Source organism: Rattus norvegicus, chromosome 13 (assembly GCF_036323735.1).
Source record: "Rattus norvegicus strain BN/NHsdMcwi chromosome 13, GRCr8, whole genome shotgun sequence".
NCBI lineage: Eukaryota > Metazoa > Chordata > Mammalia > Rodentia > Muridae > Rattus > Rattus norvegicus.
The window spans coordinates 6,764,579-6,779,695 of NC_086031.1; the positions used below are offsets into that span (position 1 = coordinate 6,764,579).

The window sequence follows — 15,117 nt, forward strand, 5'->3', positions numbered from 1 at the left end:
CTCCTCCTCTACTTCTGAGCCTGTTGCAGGCTGCTACAGACATCCAAACCCTCCACAATTCCCTCTCTTTCCTGGGACACCTGACCCAGCATCAGTCTTTCCTTTAAGGGAAGTTGTTAGGGTAGATATTCTAATCAGAGTGCATGTCCCTTTCTCACTAAGTGAACTTTATCAAATAGGAAAGAGAATGGGATCCTATACTTGTACTTTAACTATAGACTTAAGGTGTCTCTCTTGATCAACAGTGTTTATACGTTCAAGGTTTTGGATTTCCTCTGTCTCAATTATAAACTTAAGTAGTTTCTTGTTATGTATTTCAGTCTCCTAGACAAAAAGAAAATCCCTTTTACCCCTCTGCTCCACGAAGGCTCATCTTGAAGACTGTGTTGTTAAGAAATTTATCCCTTTTGTAAACTTATGAGCTATAAAAACCCCATTCATATCTACCTTTCATGAACCAGGATAGACTCCATCCAGACAAGTGTATCTGCTAATCAATGGCCTGAAGTTCTCACTTAACTACTTATTCCAGAGTGTGTGATTCCTCTCCTGTTCCTGTGAATGGGAATCTCCCTATCCCCAATTACCAAGCCTTAAGAGTTTCAACTGTGTATCTCAGAATTTTTTTCTCCCTAATATATTCAACTTTATTCTCTACCTATAATGTGTGTGTGTGTGTGTGTGTGTGTGTGTGTGTGTGTGTGTGTGTTTTAGTATCTTGTCAATTCAAAGTATTTATTACATTCAGGACAGCTTCAGAGAAGCGACCCCCCAGAAGTTCCAGTCTTCTTTTACAGACACAAACACTTCTACTGGCCTGTTCTTTCTGATATATGTAGAAATGGTTCCACAGACACTAGACAGCAAGGAAACAACCTAGTCTCCTACGATTGGACCAATCTCCCCATACCAATTTCCCAGGTTTCTGAGAGACACTTCCCCCAAAAGTCAGCAAGAAATAGCTAAAAGTCATGGTGATTATATTCTTGCTCCACCATTACTGCTTTTTAATTAAACCAAAATAGGGGAATGTTAGCATATTGTCTAGGTTCCACAACATAGTTACCTGGAAGCAGCCAGGTGTGCTTGACTCAATATAAATGGGGCTCCTTGGCCCCTCCTCTCTCTCTTTCCTTCTTTTTTCCTCCTTCTCTTTCTCACTCTCCTCAGTAAACCTCTTCTTGTGCTGCCGTGCAGATATGAGCCACAGTCTAACACAACAATAAGAATGCAGGCTGAGCAAGACAGTGAAGCAGGCCAACAACAAACACTCTTTTGATGGCCTCTGCATCAGCTCATTCTTTCAGGATACTGTCCAGTTTGAGTTTTTGTCCTGACTTCCATCAAAGGCAAACATTCGTGTGGAAGTGCAAGTCAATAAATCCTTTCCTCCCCACCTAAGTTTTTGAGCCAGAGTGTTTATTGCAAAAGTAGAAACCGTAACCAAGACAAATTCTGTCCTAATTTGATTTTTGAATGTTGTGATAAAAGATGACAACCAGAATCAACTTGGGGAAGAAATGGTTTATTTTCTTTATTATTCTAGGTGACAGTGCATAACTGCGACATGCAAGCCTAGAAGTAGTTATTATGCAGAAGTAATGGAGAAATGCAACTTACTGAGTTTCTTTCTATGGTTTGTCCAGTCTGCTTTCTTTCACATCCTAGGTCCACCATCGCAGTGATAGTTCTTGAAAAAGCAAGCTAAACCATCCCGCAGTCAATCACTTACCAAGAAAATGTTCCTGGAGGCATACTTACAGGCAAATCTTTTTTTTTCTTTTGTGGGTAAAAAATTGTAATTTATTAAAACCACTCAAAAATATAAGATGCTATACTACACAGTATATTTTGCAAATCACCCTTGGGTGCACATTCAAGTGAAGTAAGAACTTCCTACTCTTTCCTTAGCCACCCCACCCTGGGACTTTAATATATGTTCTATATATAATCAAGTACACTTAATTGGAAAAGGAAGCCCCAGTATATTTTGATTTATTAAAAAGCACCAAACAAGAATACAGTTCCATTTTTTAAAATAAGAAAATAAAAATTCCAATCAATATACCAGCTACTGTATGTCACCAATGCTACTGACACAGATATTGTACAATCATGTAAACCCACAGCCTATTCAACACTAAGCAAGTGTGGCTGGTTCCCAGTGTTTTTTCAGGTTAACAAAGGTCCGCTTATTGAAATGCTGGAGCTAGGTGCTTCAAAAACAGCCATTCAGGAACTTCCTACACAAAGCTTCTCTGTCTTCTTAGTTGTAAAGAAGTCTAATATCAGTGTAGAGAACTTAGATCTTTCAAGGACAACTACACTCTGAAGATAATGAAAGTTTTTAAGGCAAGCTCTTCACAGGCTTAAATGCATTGACCAGGACAATCTTCACATTTTTCATGGAAGGAACTGCTGCTGCTTCAGGTACTACTAATGGTGGGATTGCATACATTTCTCAGAAACGGGAGGGTCACTGGAAGAATGAGGTATGTCAACTTGAAGTTTGCTGTCATTCACCATGGTATCTGCCACATTCCCTGGCAAGTCATTACCAGGTTGAGAGGAGTTCTTTAATGTTAAGTTGTCTAAAGGTTCCCAGTCATCAACATCATTATACTCTTCACTTTCCTGAATAAATTTCAGCAGAAAGACTCAAATTCCATAGGTTTGTAAGTGTTCAGATCAGATGACCTAGCCTGAAAATGCTTTCTATATTCTCCTTTGAGACCTGGACTTCACTCTTTACTGTGTTTTCTTTTCCTGAACTATCTTGCCCAGGTTGTTCTTTGATCCTTGATAGTGGCAGATGGAAGTCTGTGGAATAAGTACCCCTTTCCCTTCCTCTGGGATTGGCTATGGTGCTTTCTATTTTACCCGGAGAAGACTGAACTATATTACACTGTTGCATAGAAGTGGTTCTGAAGAATGGATGCTTTTCAATGTGCTCTTGTAGAACAGACTCTTTGTGCCAATAACTGGCTTTCTTTCTGAACATTCTTTCTGACCAACATCTTGTTCAGGAGGGCAAGTGGAATAAGTGATTGGGAGGGGCACACTGCTCTCTTCTGGGGATCAGCTCTCTGTGCACACCTATTCACAGTTAGTATTTTCCTCTTTCTTCACACAGGGCTCTACTTCTTGTCTTTAATATTGTTACCATACTTAACAAACCCCAAGGTTCCCAACTGCTGCTCTAAATAGGCACTATTTTGCAGATGGTTATGTTTGTAATGCCTCACAATGCTGCTTTCCAGCTTCACTATAGGAAAACATCCCTAAACCATGCATGGGTATTGCGTATGTTCAAAATTCACAACAAACATACGGATCAATTATGCTCTGGTTTTAAAGCTAATTGAAGATTTTTTCTTTGAGTAAGCTACATATTTTAGCTTTATTTTATTACATGCCCTTTTAGTAGGCTGATGTTCTTGTCCCTACGTCTGCACCTGTATCTGTGTCAATCCCTAAACATGAGTTGTCTGATGCAGCAATTCATTCCATAGAAGTCACTAATTTGCTACTTCCTGGCTGCTGAACAGGTTGTCATAATAGTCCTTATGTCAGTAGTAGACATGTTGGAAGTAATAACTTCAATGGCTGAAAAACCTGGGCATAGCAATTAAGAGTATAATGGGTTTCCTAATACAAATGAATTTCTCCTTCAATATTATGCTGTTTCAACGGGTGGTGTTTCAACTTACTGAATGAATAAAAAACAGCAGGGCACTGAGGCTGGTTACAAGAAAACCTCGCTGCAGACTATCTGAAAAACCACTTTAGACTCTTAAATGTTGTTTATATTATGAGAGTCACTGCAGTACTTAGCTACGGCCTTTGAGCAGAGAAGAACTTGTTACAGTCCTTACTATTTGCAAGCAAATAACTTTTTTACACTTTACATGTTCCCTTTTGGTTCTTGCTTTGTTCTTCTCTAAGCATAACTCCTCTTTGTTGTACTGATGCACATCAGACTTCTAGAATGGTAAATGAAGAGTTGCAAATTCTGTGGATACAATCAAAAGCTTTCTGATACTTATTCAAAATAAAGCACACATTTCCATTAGCAACAGTCCACCTGTTTCTTTTCTCCACCTTCCCCTCTCCCTCTTCTCTATGGCTACATATTTGTGATGAGATACTATATATCTACTTTCTGTTTCCTCACAAGAGGACTCCAAGTCTTTTTCTGAGCCATGTGCTTTTTTTTTATTTTTTATTATTTTTTTTAGAATGACACTGAGTGGTCTCTGAATTATTGTTGGGACCAAATTTGCAGAACAGTCATTTTTCAATTTCTCAATTTAGCATGTACCTTTATGACCACATTTTACACTAATAGTATGTAAGTTATACTGTCATTGCCAATTTGATGTTTATTTTTATAATGAATAATATTGTGTGTTTTTCTTGGCAGATGTGATGCCAGAACAGGGAATGCTGCTGCTGAAACATGGTTAACTGAAGGGACTTATCTTTTGAATAGCTGTGCTTTTTAAGATACATTAGGAAAACCTCTCTGGTTACAAATTCATATATGCATCCTTGAAGTCCATGGAAGAAAGGCTTTGCTGCCAATTGTAGAAGGCACTGACATGACATATTTTCATCCTGATTCTGAAAATTAAGATCTGAAATGAAAGATGGGACTAACTGAAGAGACTTAGTAATAATAGATGGGCTCCCTGCAAAACCCTGAAAAAGATTGGTGTTCTATTGAATTCTTCAAGGTTAAATGTTTCAAATGTAACAAAGGCTCCAACATTGTATCCTATGTACATGGCCATTTAGAAGCCTAAATGAAAGATTCCACAGAATAACCTAGATGTTCTCCTTTGCATTTCACATGGATACTATGATCTGGACCTTTGTCCAGGGAGTCACTGTATCAAAGCTGTGTCTAGGTTCTGCTTCAAACTTGTCACCTTCCTTATGTTTGTCCTCTAAGCAGGTAAAGAAGTCTCTTGTCTTTATCTATCTCAGCTTGCAATGGTTTGAATACATCTTCTGAAGACATTTCTGCATCATTTTTGCATTCTTGTAGGTGAAACCATAGTTTTCAAAACCACATATGAATTTAGTCCCATCAAAATAAATAGACACATTACAACACTTCTCTTTTAAAAAGCCTTTCTCATAAAACACACACGGTATGCACCCATTGATAAGTGGCTATTAGCCCAAATGCTTGAATTACCCTAGTTGCCTAGAACAAATGAAACTCAAGACGGATGATCAAAATGTGAATGCTTCACTCCTTCTTTAAAAGGGAAACAAGAATATCCTTGGCAGGGAATAGAGAGGCAAAGATTAAAACAGACACAAAAGGAACACCAATTCAGACCCTGCCCCTCAGTTGGCCTATACATATACAGCCATCCAATTAGCCAAGATGGATGAAGCAAAGAAGTGCAGGCCGACAGGAGCTGGATATATATCACTCCTGAGAGACACAGCCAGAATACAGCAAATACAGAGGCGAATGCCAGCAGCAAACCACTGAACTGAGAATAGGACCCCCGTTGAAGGAATCAGATAAAGAACTCAAAGAGCTTGAAGGAGCTCAAGACCCCTTATGAACAACAATACCAAGCAACCAGGGCTTCCAGGGAGTAAGCCACTACCTAAAGATTATACATGGACTGACCCTGGACTCTGACCTCATAGGTAGCAATGAATATTCTAGTAAGATCACCAGTGGAAGGGGAAGCCCTTGGTTCTGCTAAGACTGAACCCCCAGTGAACGTGATTGTTGGGGGGAGGGTGGCAATGGGGGGAGGATGGGGAGGGGAACACCCATAAAGAAGGGGAGGGGGAGGGATTAGGGGGATGTTTGCCTGGAAACCGGGAAAAGGAATAACACTCGAAATGTAAATAAGAAACACTCAAGTTAATAAAAAAAAAAAAGGCTTTCTCATGAGACAGTATGATTTCAGACTTTTCTAGTGAGTCAATTAACTCCTCAGGTATTGAAGTGAAAGTGCTGAGAGTTAACTGATCACTAGAATTGCTGTCCCTGCTGTCCTTCTGGGTTTAAGTGGTGGCTATGTGAGTACTAGCTGACCCTGGACAGAAAAGAAGATCTTCAGGAAAATGGTACTTATGAGTTTGGTCATGTAGATGGAACTGGTCCATACAATCTTTCTTGCCACCTCCTACAGTTTCACTGATTTCTTTAATTTGGGCTTTTAACACTATGCAAGGATCAGTGGTCCTGGTATTTTATGTTAGAATAATTGATCTTTTTACAGCCAACGTCATTTCATATGTAGAATGCATTCCTGAAGTGATGTGTTTTATGGTGGTAAAGCTGACGCAAGTCACTGAACACAATTTGTCAGCCATTCAACTCACATTGGTAATGGAGGTCATCATGCTCCTGCTAAGGAGTTCATCTGCTGACCCATACCTTGTATAGCAATCTACAGAGACATACATGTAAGTTTGAGGGCCACAATACACCTGCTCATGTTCATATAGGTGAAAGGCTAACAGGAAATAACTCTGGCAGTAAGTGAACTTCTCTCTTCTATGTTCCATATCCAAGTAGAGCTTGGCATTCTCTTCATTATTTGGTGTTCAGCTTGAAGACATATACTTATGTATTTAAACTGAGAACAGAAAAATGTAGTCTGTACCAGGATATGGGCACAAGTATCTGTCTTGCTGGAAGTGGTCTTCTAAATTGCTAAATGTGACATATTCATGAGACTATCCTCTGGCTTTTTCACTTAGTGATGCATTTTGTTCCAAATATCCAGTAGGAGTCTTGGGATAAACAAACCTTTGAGAGCTTTTCAGTAGTAATTTCTTTCTAGAATGGTCACTTATTATTTGTATCATTTTAACATGTTCCATTATGTGAAGAACAAATAGCTCATTTCTCTTGAAATTTTTAATAAAAACTGGACAGGTGTATATTCCACTTTCCATGTGCATCTTGGAAATGAAGGAGAATCCTAGCCCCTATACATTCCCACATATTCAACAAACAGAAAATCTTATATTGAAGCCACCTCTGGTATCTTTCAGGGGAATCAATAGCCATTTTGCCTCTCTTCTCCTTATTCTGATCTGTTAGACCACTTTTATATTGTTTATTTTCTTTATCTTCTTCATAGTCACTGAGAAATGACTCTAAGACATCTATATTATTAGTGGATAGCCACTTAGTTCATCATCAGAATCTAGGCTTATTATCCCATGAGTTGTTGACAGTGTCACTTCAAAGTTTTCCATACGCAAAATTCAGTATCAAAGGTGAGTGAGCTTTTAAAGCTAGTAAAATCTCGCATCACAGTGAATTTGAAAGTGGTGCATTTTCTTCATTAAAATTTTGATCTGACTGCAAATACATTTCTTCCAGCATATTGAATCCATCCAATGTGGGTTCAACTAAGAATTTTTGTAAGCTGACAGGCTTGTCTGACTTCCAAATCTTCTGTTAAACGACAGGAAATTGTTTTACAGACTGAAGCATTTATTTCCTCATCTTCTATTGATTTGAGTTGAAGAGCTCAGATACATAGGAAAATTGACACCCCAATGCTTGCGTCTTGTGTTTCAGTCTCTATGACAAAATAAATGCTCTTTTGTTTTAGCTATGACACCAAACCGCCAACAGTGTTTCAACAAAGTCTCCAAAGATAGTTTGATTCTTCTTTGCAGTTTACTCCAAAAGAGAGTCTGATTCCAAAAACAATATGCCCTGTCAGTCTGGAGCTGCTGGGTAAACTAAGCCATACAAAGAGCAAATAGTGTATTATTCTGACGCTCATATTCAAGGTTAAATATGATGCCTAGTACTCCCTTGCAGTCCACCTTTGCAAAATCTTGAATAGCCTCTTCGCTTTGAAATATGGAACAAATACATGTGATACAGGCTTACTGAAAACAGGATATCTGTGCAAGTTCTTTAGACTCTGCATACAGGCTTGACAAAGAAGTAGCTTGGGGGATACAGTTAGATTTAAAAAAATGTTTGATTTCTTTTGTAGAAAGAAATGTCCTTCTTGTGCAATCAATTTGTTGACAAGGATTCTAAGCCAGTTGTGCTGTTTCCTCTAAACCAGACATTTCTCAAATTGTATTCCAGAGACCAAAAACTTAAGATAGTCCTTCCTCTGTCTTACTGGCTGTTGTGACAGAATTTTAAGAACAGGATTTTCCCATACTCCTTTTTTTGTAACATGAACTAGTATTTGCAATTTTTTTTTATTCTCAAATTCCAACAGTGCATCATGTGACTCCTGTAGAGACTGAAGAAATTGTGCCCAGATATCACAGGACAGTTCATTTTCAGTCATTGTAAATGAACTACTAATCAAAACTACTAATTTTTTACTAATCAAACAACTCAGAACTACTCTGCCAAGCACTAAGAGGACATCTTCACATTCAGTAATTAAAAAATAGGCCTGCACTGGAAAAGCTTTGAATATCAAGACAGTCTACCTCCAGAAAATTCACAATGTGTTCTGATGGATTCTTGTTGCTTGCATATTACAAAAAGTTCTGGCAGAAGCTCCAGCAGTAGTTCAAATATGAGTCCTCAGACAACTTCTTCTCCCTCATCTCAGTCTCCAGTTGTCAGAGACATAGTCATAGGCCAGGGGAAATGACCCTGAGCCATGGACTCAGTCTTTGTTCTGGCTCATGAGACTGCCAGACCTTCAGGCCCGGACCCAGGCCAAGCAGGTAGTGATGGCATCTCCCTTCCTGTCTGCCATCTTCCCAAAGACCATCAGACTGTACGAACCATATCATGTGATTCTGCCTGGCCCCGATTGCCATGTGAGTCTACAGACAAATCTTGTGGCGACATTTTAAAACTGAGGTTCCTATCTTGTATCATGCTTGCAAAATTCTAAAAAGGCCAATTACCATAAAAAAAATTTAAAAATGTAATTGGATACTTCATTCTTAACATTTCTCACTTACATTAAAGATACAAAAGAGCAGAGTCTGTGAAAGATATCACCAGGAAGAATTCTGACTTTTAAAGCTTTTATTGTATTGATAAAAGTGAATTGCTCACTGAAAGTGTGCTTCCTGAAAACAAAAACAAAAACAAAAACAAAAACGTGAATTGCTCACTGAAAAGGTGTTTCCTTGGAGGAAAGAAGTGTCCCCTAAATGGAAAATTTGCATCGACACTTTTTTCAAGGCTCATAAAATACTACAGAAAAGAGAGTGAAAAGAGTATAAAAGCCAGATTTGAATTATAAACTTCTGGATAGGTCATTGTCATGATCTTCCTGCAGCTGTGGTGACTTGTATAAGACTGCAAAAAGATCAAGCATGTAAAAGCTGTCATCAGTCCAGAATTTATTCGATTCAGTGGGTTGTGTTAAAAGAGTCCTGATATAAAATGGGAAGAGGGATAGGTTGACATTTCCTAAATGGAGTTTTATAGACAAGTTGGAGGTAAATATTATTAAAAACCATCCTTTACATGTTCAAAGTTGTTAAAAGGTGGAAAGATGTTCTATTAAAAACAGTCACCTACATATGTAACAGAGATGGTCTTATCTGGCATCAATGAGAGGGGAGGTCCTTGGTCCTGTAAAACCTTGATGTCCCAGCATAGGGGAGTGCTAAGAGGATGAGACAGGAGTGGGTATGTGGGTTTGAGAGCACCCTCACAGAAGTAGGGGCTGGGGGAGATAGTGGATTTATAGAGGGGTAACTTTGAAGTGGAATAACATTAGAAATGTACATAGTCACCAGAAATCATACAAAATTTTCACAATTATTTTATGTATGTTTATTATTTTGAGTTGTCTAGCAATCATATATTCAAAGCTACTTTAGGTACTTACAATTTGGATAAACATGGAAGATGGAAAGGATGTTTTGCAGGAGAGGAAATGAATGCCAGCTATGTTAAGGGTATCAAGGATGCTAGGACAGTTTCTTTACTTTGCTTCTGCAATGTGAGGTTTCCTTGGACTTTATCTACTATTTGGGATGCCACAGAAGAAGATTGTCATCCTATCACCATATTTCCTTTCAAAACACATGCCTGAATCTTGGCCTAAAGTATGAGGAGCCTGCTGACAGCATCTCAGAGATATTTCTCACTCTTCATGGAAGAAAAACATTAATAATTAATGGTGCTAATTAGAAAAAGTACAGCAGGTCCATGTGCATTACCAAATCAGGTATTCATTGGACAGGCACCAACAATATACCAGGTCCTGTTTCTTAGAAATAGAGTCTGTTGTGAACACAGGCGGGCTAGAGAAGAAACATCCTCAGAATATCACAGGCAAACAAAACTTCCATGTTTTACCTGACGTGGAGGGCACAGAGGGTATGGGAATGTGAAACCCAAAGAGGAAAGGTGACTGAGGCAGGCCCTGGGTGGATATCCATTCCTGCCCCAATGTTTGTTTGTTTGTTTATTTATTTATTTATTTATTTATTTATTTTGCACAGGACTTCTCCCTTTTCTTTCTAGGCATGGGAGAACTCACTGACTTATAGTATTCCAATGCCAAAGAGAGATGGGAAATGTTTTAGGGGTTATGCATTCATCCAGTTGTTCTGTCCTGCTGGACAGTCAACGAGGGTGTAGAGGGTAACTGTAAGAGAAAGGGAGACAAGAGTTGCAAAGAAGGATGCCAAGACAAGAGTCTGATCAAGGCGACAAATTTATTTTTTCCCAAGGCTGAATTTATACCATATCAGGAGTAACAGAGGAAGGGGGAAGTGGGAAACATTTATGAAGGTCAGGGACACAGAGCTCTTATCAGGTGATGTCAACAGCATGTTGTTTTCTCAGGAAGCTCACAGGTTTAGAATATCATTAGTCAGCAGGATGTTGGTTTCACACATTTTTCTCAGTCAGTCTATAGAATCCATTTTTATAGAAGGTGTCATGTGTGCTTTACAAAGAGTTTCACAATAGTCAAATTCTGATCCATAGTTAGCTTACCTTGTTTCTCAAAATGATTTGGGTAAGCTTTGTTGTACTCATGGGACAGCATCATGTCATCACAAGGATATTTTTTATCAGATGGTACCATACTTAATTATGTCCAAAATAAACAGTATGATGCCAGACTCCTGATGTTTGGAATAATATTGACTGTTGGATTGTTTTGCACAGAACAAGTTGTTGTTTCCCACAGCTTGCTTCACTGCAGCTTGTGAAGGTTAGAGGGATCCAGCCACACTGCATCAACACCATTAAACTTCATCTGGGACAAGTATACATCCTCTGTCCACAGGGAATTTTGAAAGAAAGCATAAGGAAGCCATAGTAATATTTGGCTTCTAATATTTTCCAAAGTTTGCATACACTCTGTCTGCTCTATGTAGAAAATGGAGCCTCCTGTACTTATATCATCCACAAGGTTGCCTTCTCCACTATGACATCAAGAGCCAACATTTGGGAAATATGTTTTCCTCTATTCACACTTGGTCTGTCCTGCCTCTCTAATTCTCGGTCCCCATTTTTATGTTAGCTGTGTCTATAGGTTCAGTTTCAATCACTGCTCAACAGTAGTATGGATTTGTGTTAACTAGTTGTCTTAATAACTTCTTAATTGTCATGGGGGAAAAAAATCTCCACAACCAAGGCAATTTATTAACTAAAATATTTAATTTGGTATTCATAGTTTTATGCTTTTCATAAGCACAATCATTTGAATTACAGCAGGAGCCCAGCAGGCATTGCGGTCAAAGGTAGCTGAGAGCATACATCTTGTTCTACAAGCAGGAGGTAGAGAGGAAAAAAAAAAAACCAAAAACAACAACAACAACAACAAACAAAACCCCTGAGAAGGAATTAGGCATTTGAACAGTCCAAAACTTATTTTACTCACACTTCTTTTAAAAATGGTCAACCATGCTAATCCTTTCAATGAGTTCTAATAGCTCCTGGAGAAAGATTAAATTATATTAGCCTACAGGGGCCATTCTCATTCAAATCTCCATTTTAGTTAACAACAAACACTAACCAGCACTTAGTCTCCAGCTGGTAGTCATGTTTGGAAAGGATGTAGAGCCTTTAGGACATGCCTCTGACTGAAGAAGTATGTCACTGAAGGTTTACCTTGATATTTTATAGCTGAGATACACTTTGAGACCTCTCTTTGATTCCTTTAATGTGATGTAATGTGACAGAACAGCGAGGTTCCTGCTCCTGCCACCTGGTCTTCCCTACTGTAATAGAGTTTTAGCTGAAGTCAACCAATTCTTCCTTAAGCTGCTTCTTTGACTGGGAATTTTCACACAGCAATGTACAAATTTACTAAGACAATTTTCTTTTAGATTTTACTTTACCCCTGTATTAGATTTTTGGCTACTCTGCTGGTAATGGGGACACTAAGTTTGTTTTGTTGACTCAATCTCAGTATAGCCTATTTGGGGAAGCAAAAGAAAATGAATCACTGGATTTCACACTAAGAAATGTGCTCCTACCAAGTCTGAGACAATTTTAGTTCAACTGACAAAATCCACTAGATTGTTCAGATCCTTGCTTATCCAAGAGCATAGCTCTCAACCTGAAAAAAAAATAGATTGCTATGGACAAACAAACCTAGCAGCAAGCTAAATGTTTTCATGTGAGACTGCTACTTAGCAACAGTCTCCAAACTTCACTTTCCAGACCTGGAACCCTAAATGGAATATCCCTAAAGAAGGATCAGGATATATTTCACCTCCCCTGAAATCGCCTAATGTGCTTCAAATCAGGCTGTCAAGCTCAAATAGTTATGTCTCTGTCTTGTAATGGGAGACCCCAGCACTCTGGGCTTCTGCAGAATAAAAAACTCTGTGTTTACATATGATTTGAGTCCAAGCTGTCTTTTTTGGTGAATCAGAATTAGAGTCTACTCTCCCCAGTAATCATTACAGTTTTCATAATCTTTACGTTTGTAGTCTGCCTAAGCTCTACCCCCAGAAGTACCTGGCAGCAGCCAGGTATGCTTCACCCCACAGTTGCCTAGCTGTGCCTGTGATATAAGGGACTCCTTGCCCCCTCCTTTTCCTCCTACTTTCCCCTCTTGCTCTTTGTTTTCTCTTTGTTCTTGCCCCCTTCCTCCTTCTTTCCAGCCTTCTTTCCTCTCCTCTCCTCTCCTTCTCTCATTAAACCTCTCCATGTGGAACCATGTTGTCTTGGCAAGAGCCAAGACTTGAAGACAGAGAATCTCATGAATCTGATAAAATTCAGAAACTTCCTGAGACATGTAAGATATCTTTATTCTGAGTTTTTAGCAACCTCTATTTTGAGTAAAATGTTTCAATTCAGAAGAAAAAAAACAAAGCAAAAACCAAACCAAACCACCACCACCACCACTACCAACAACAACAACAACAACAAAACAAACAAACAAAAAAACAGTAATGTGTCCCATACGGAGGGACTGTTCATAATGTTGCTTATAAACTGTCTAGTCTTTCTTCCTTTTGAGTCAGAGAGAATCACACTTCTTCATATATTGCAATTAGACTGTTCTTACATTATGGCAAACAATTGGGGTTATTACAATATGTTTGTCAATTTCGTTTGTAGTAGTGATAAAGCCCACATGTCGTTTTTATAATCCTCCTGACTACAAGGAGTTTGGAACATTACCATGCCTATGAATCATAAGATAAAAGCATGCTGGAACAGTTAATTCCCAAAGACTTCCCAGAACTACAGAGGATAAAGCATGAAATACACTTTTGCTTTCAGAACACAATGACATTTATTAATTACTTGTTATTATGCATATGCTTATAATGCCCTGAAATAAAAGCACACATATATGGGTATGATGGGGAGGGATCTGTCAAACTGTGTCCAAAAATAGTTCAAGGCTATACAAAGATGGGGATGAACACGTGTAAAGGCTTCAGTTTCCGTTTAATGGGGCATGAGATCTGTATACAAGTGGAGAAAGATGAGAGATATTTGTTACAGAATTTCCAGCCATAAGACAGGATTTCCAGTCATAAGAACCTGACATGGTGGCCTGTACTAGTAATCCTAGCTCTGGAGGAGTGGAGATGAGTAAATTCCAGGATCTTGCTAGACAGGCAGCCTAACCTGCTTGGTTAGCTCCAGGCCAGTTACATATCAGCACTTTCATGTACACATATGAACAAAGAAATGGATGGTAGGAAATTTACATTGGGAAGCCAAAGCATAAGTATATCTATGGATATGTGAGCAGAGGTGGAGATTCATGCTTTTGAAAGATGGAAAAATTACATCTATTTCAGAACAACTCACATCTGATCTGAGGGACCGGAGTCTAAGAGAAGTCCAGGAACAGATGGCTATATCTATTGGGAATTTCTATCATGTGTCTGGGTTGATTTTAAACTATCAAAAACGTTGCTTGAGATCTCCCTTGAGTAACCAGAGACAATATTCCCCTTTATAATTGCTAGCCTCTTTGCAGCTTTTGGTCATCTCTTAGAGAGCTGAGCAAGGAATGCCTGCCACTTCCCATAGTATATGAAATATGAGCATTGCTTCTCAGGCTCCTGGGAATTATCAAGCTCCAGCTACATTCAGAGTTACTTCATATGGTCATAAGTATTATGTACTGTTTTCCCTGGAGTGTAGATGCACCCACCTTGTTGATCAGGTACTCTGGAACTACACTTCATACAATCTCTTACATTAATTTTTTTTCTCACAGTATGCTTCTGAAGGAAGCTAAAGTTTGAATACTCTTATGAGGGAGACTGTTTATGTCTCTGAATGTAAAATTGGCATATATTTTGATTGAATGACAAAGATAGGGATGTGGATACTGTCTTTATCTTTATTTGTTCAGTGTCCTACAACTTGTAATGTCTCCCTAGAAAGAACTGAAACAATTGTTTATGAGGCTGATTTTATCCTGTTTGTGTGTGTGTGTGTGTGTGTGTGTGTGTGTGTGTGTGTGTGTGTGTGTACATACATGTATATGGTTTCACATTAGGGGCTATCCACTGTTTTTTTTTTTTTTTGAAGGATGGCCTCAAATTAGCCTAGAGCTCTAGAATTAGTCCAGGCAGGCTGACCACTGAGTCTCAGGGATCAACCAGTCTCTGCCTCAGAGTGCTGGGAGAATAAATCCAAACGGCCATGGTTAGATATTTATGTAAGTTCTAGGAATGCTCATG

General features: G+C 38.7%; 1 pseudogene; it reads right to left on the bottom strand.

Moving 5' to 3' along the window:
• Window positions 1–2,232: 2,232 nt before the first annotated feature.
• Rlf-ps1 (RLF zinc finger, pseudogene 1) lies at window positions 2,233–8,735 on the bottom strand (annotated as a pseudogene).
• Between the last annotated feature and the right edge of the window lie 6,382 nt (window positions 8,736–15,117).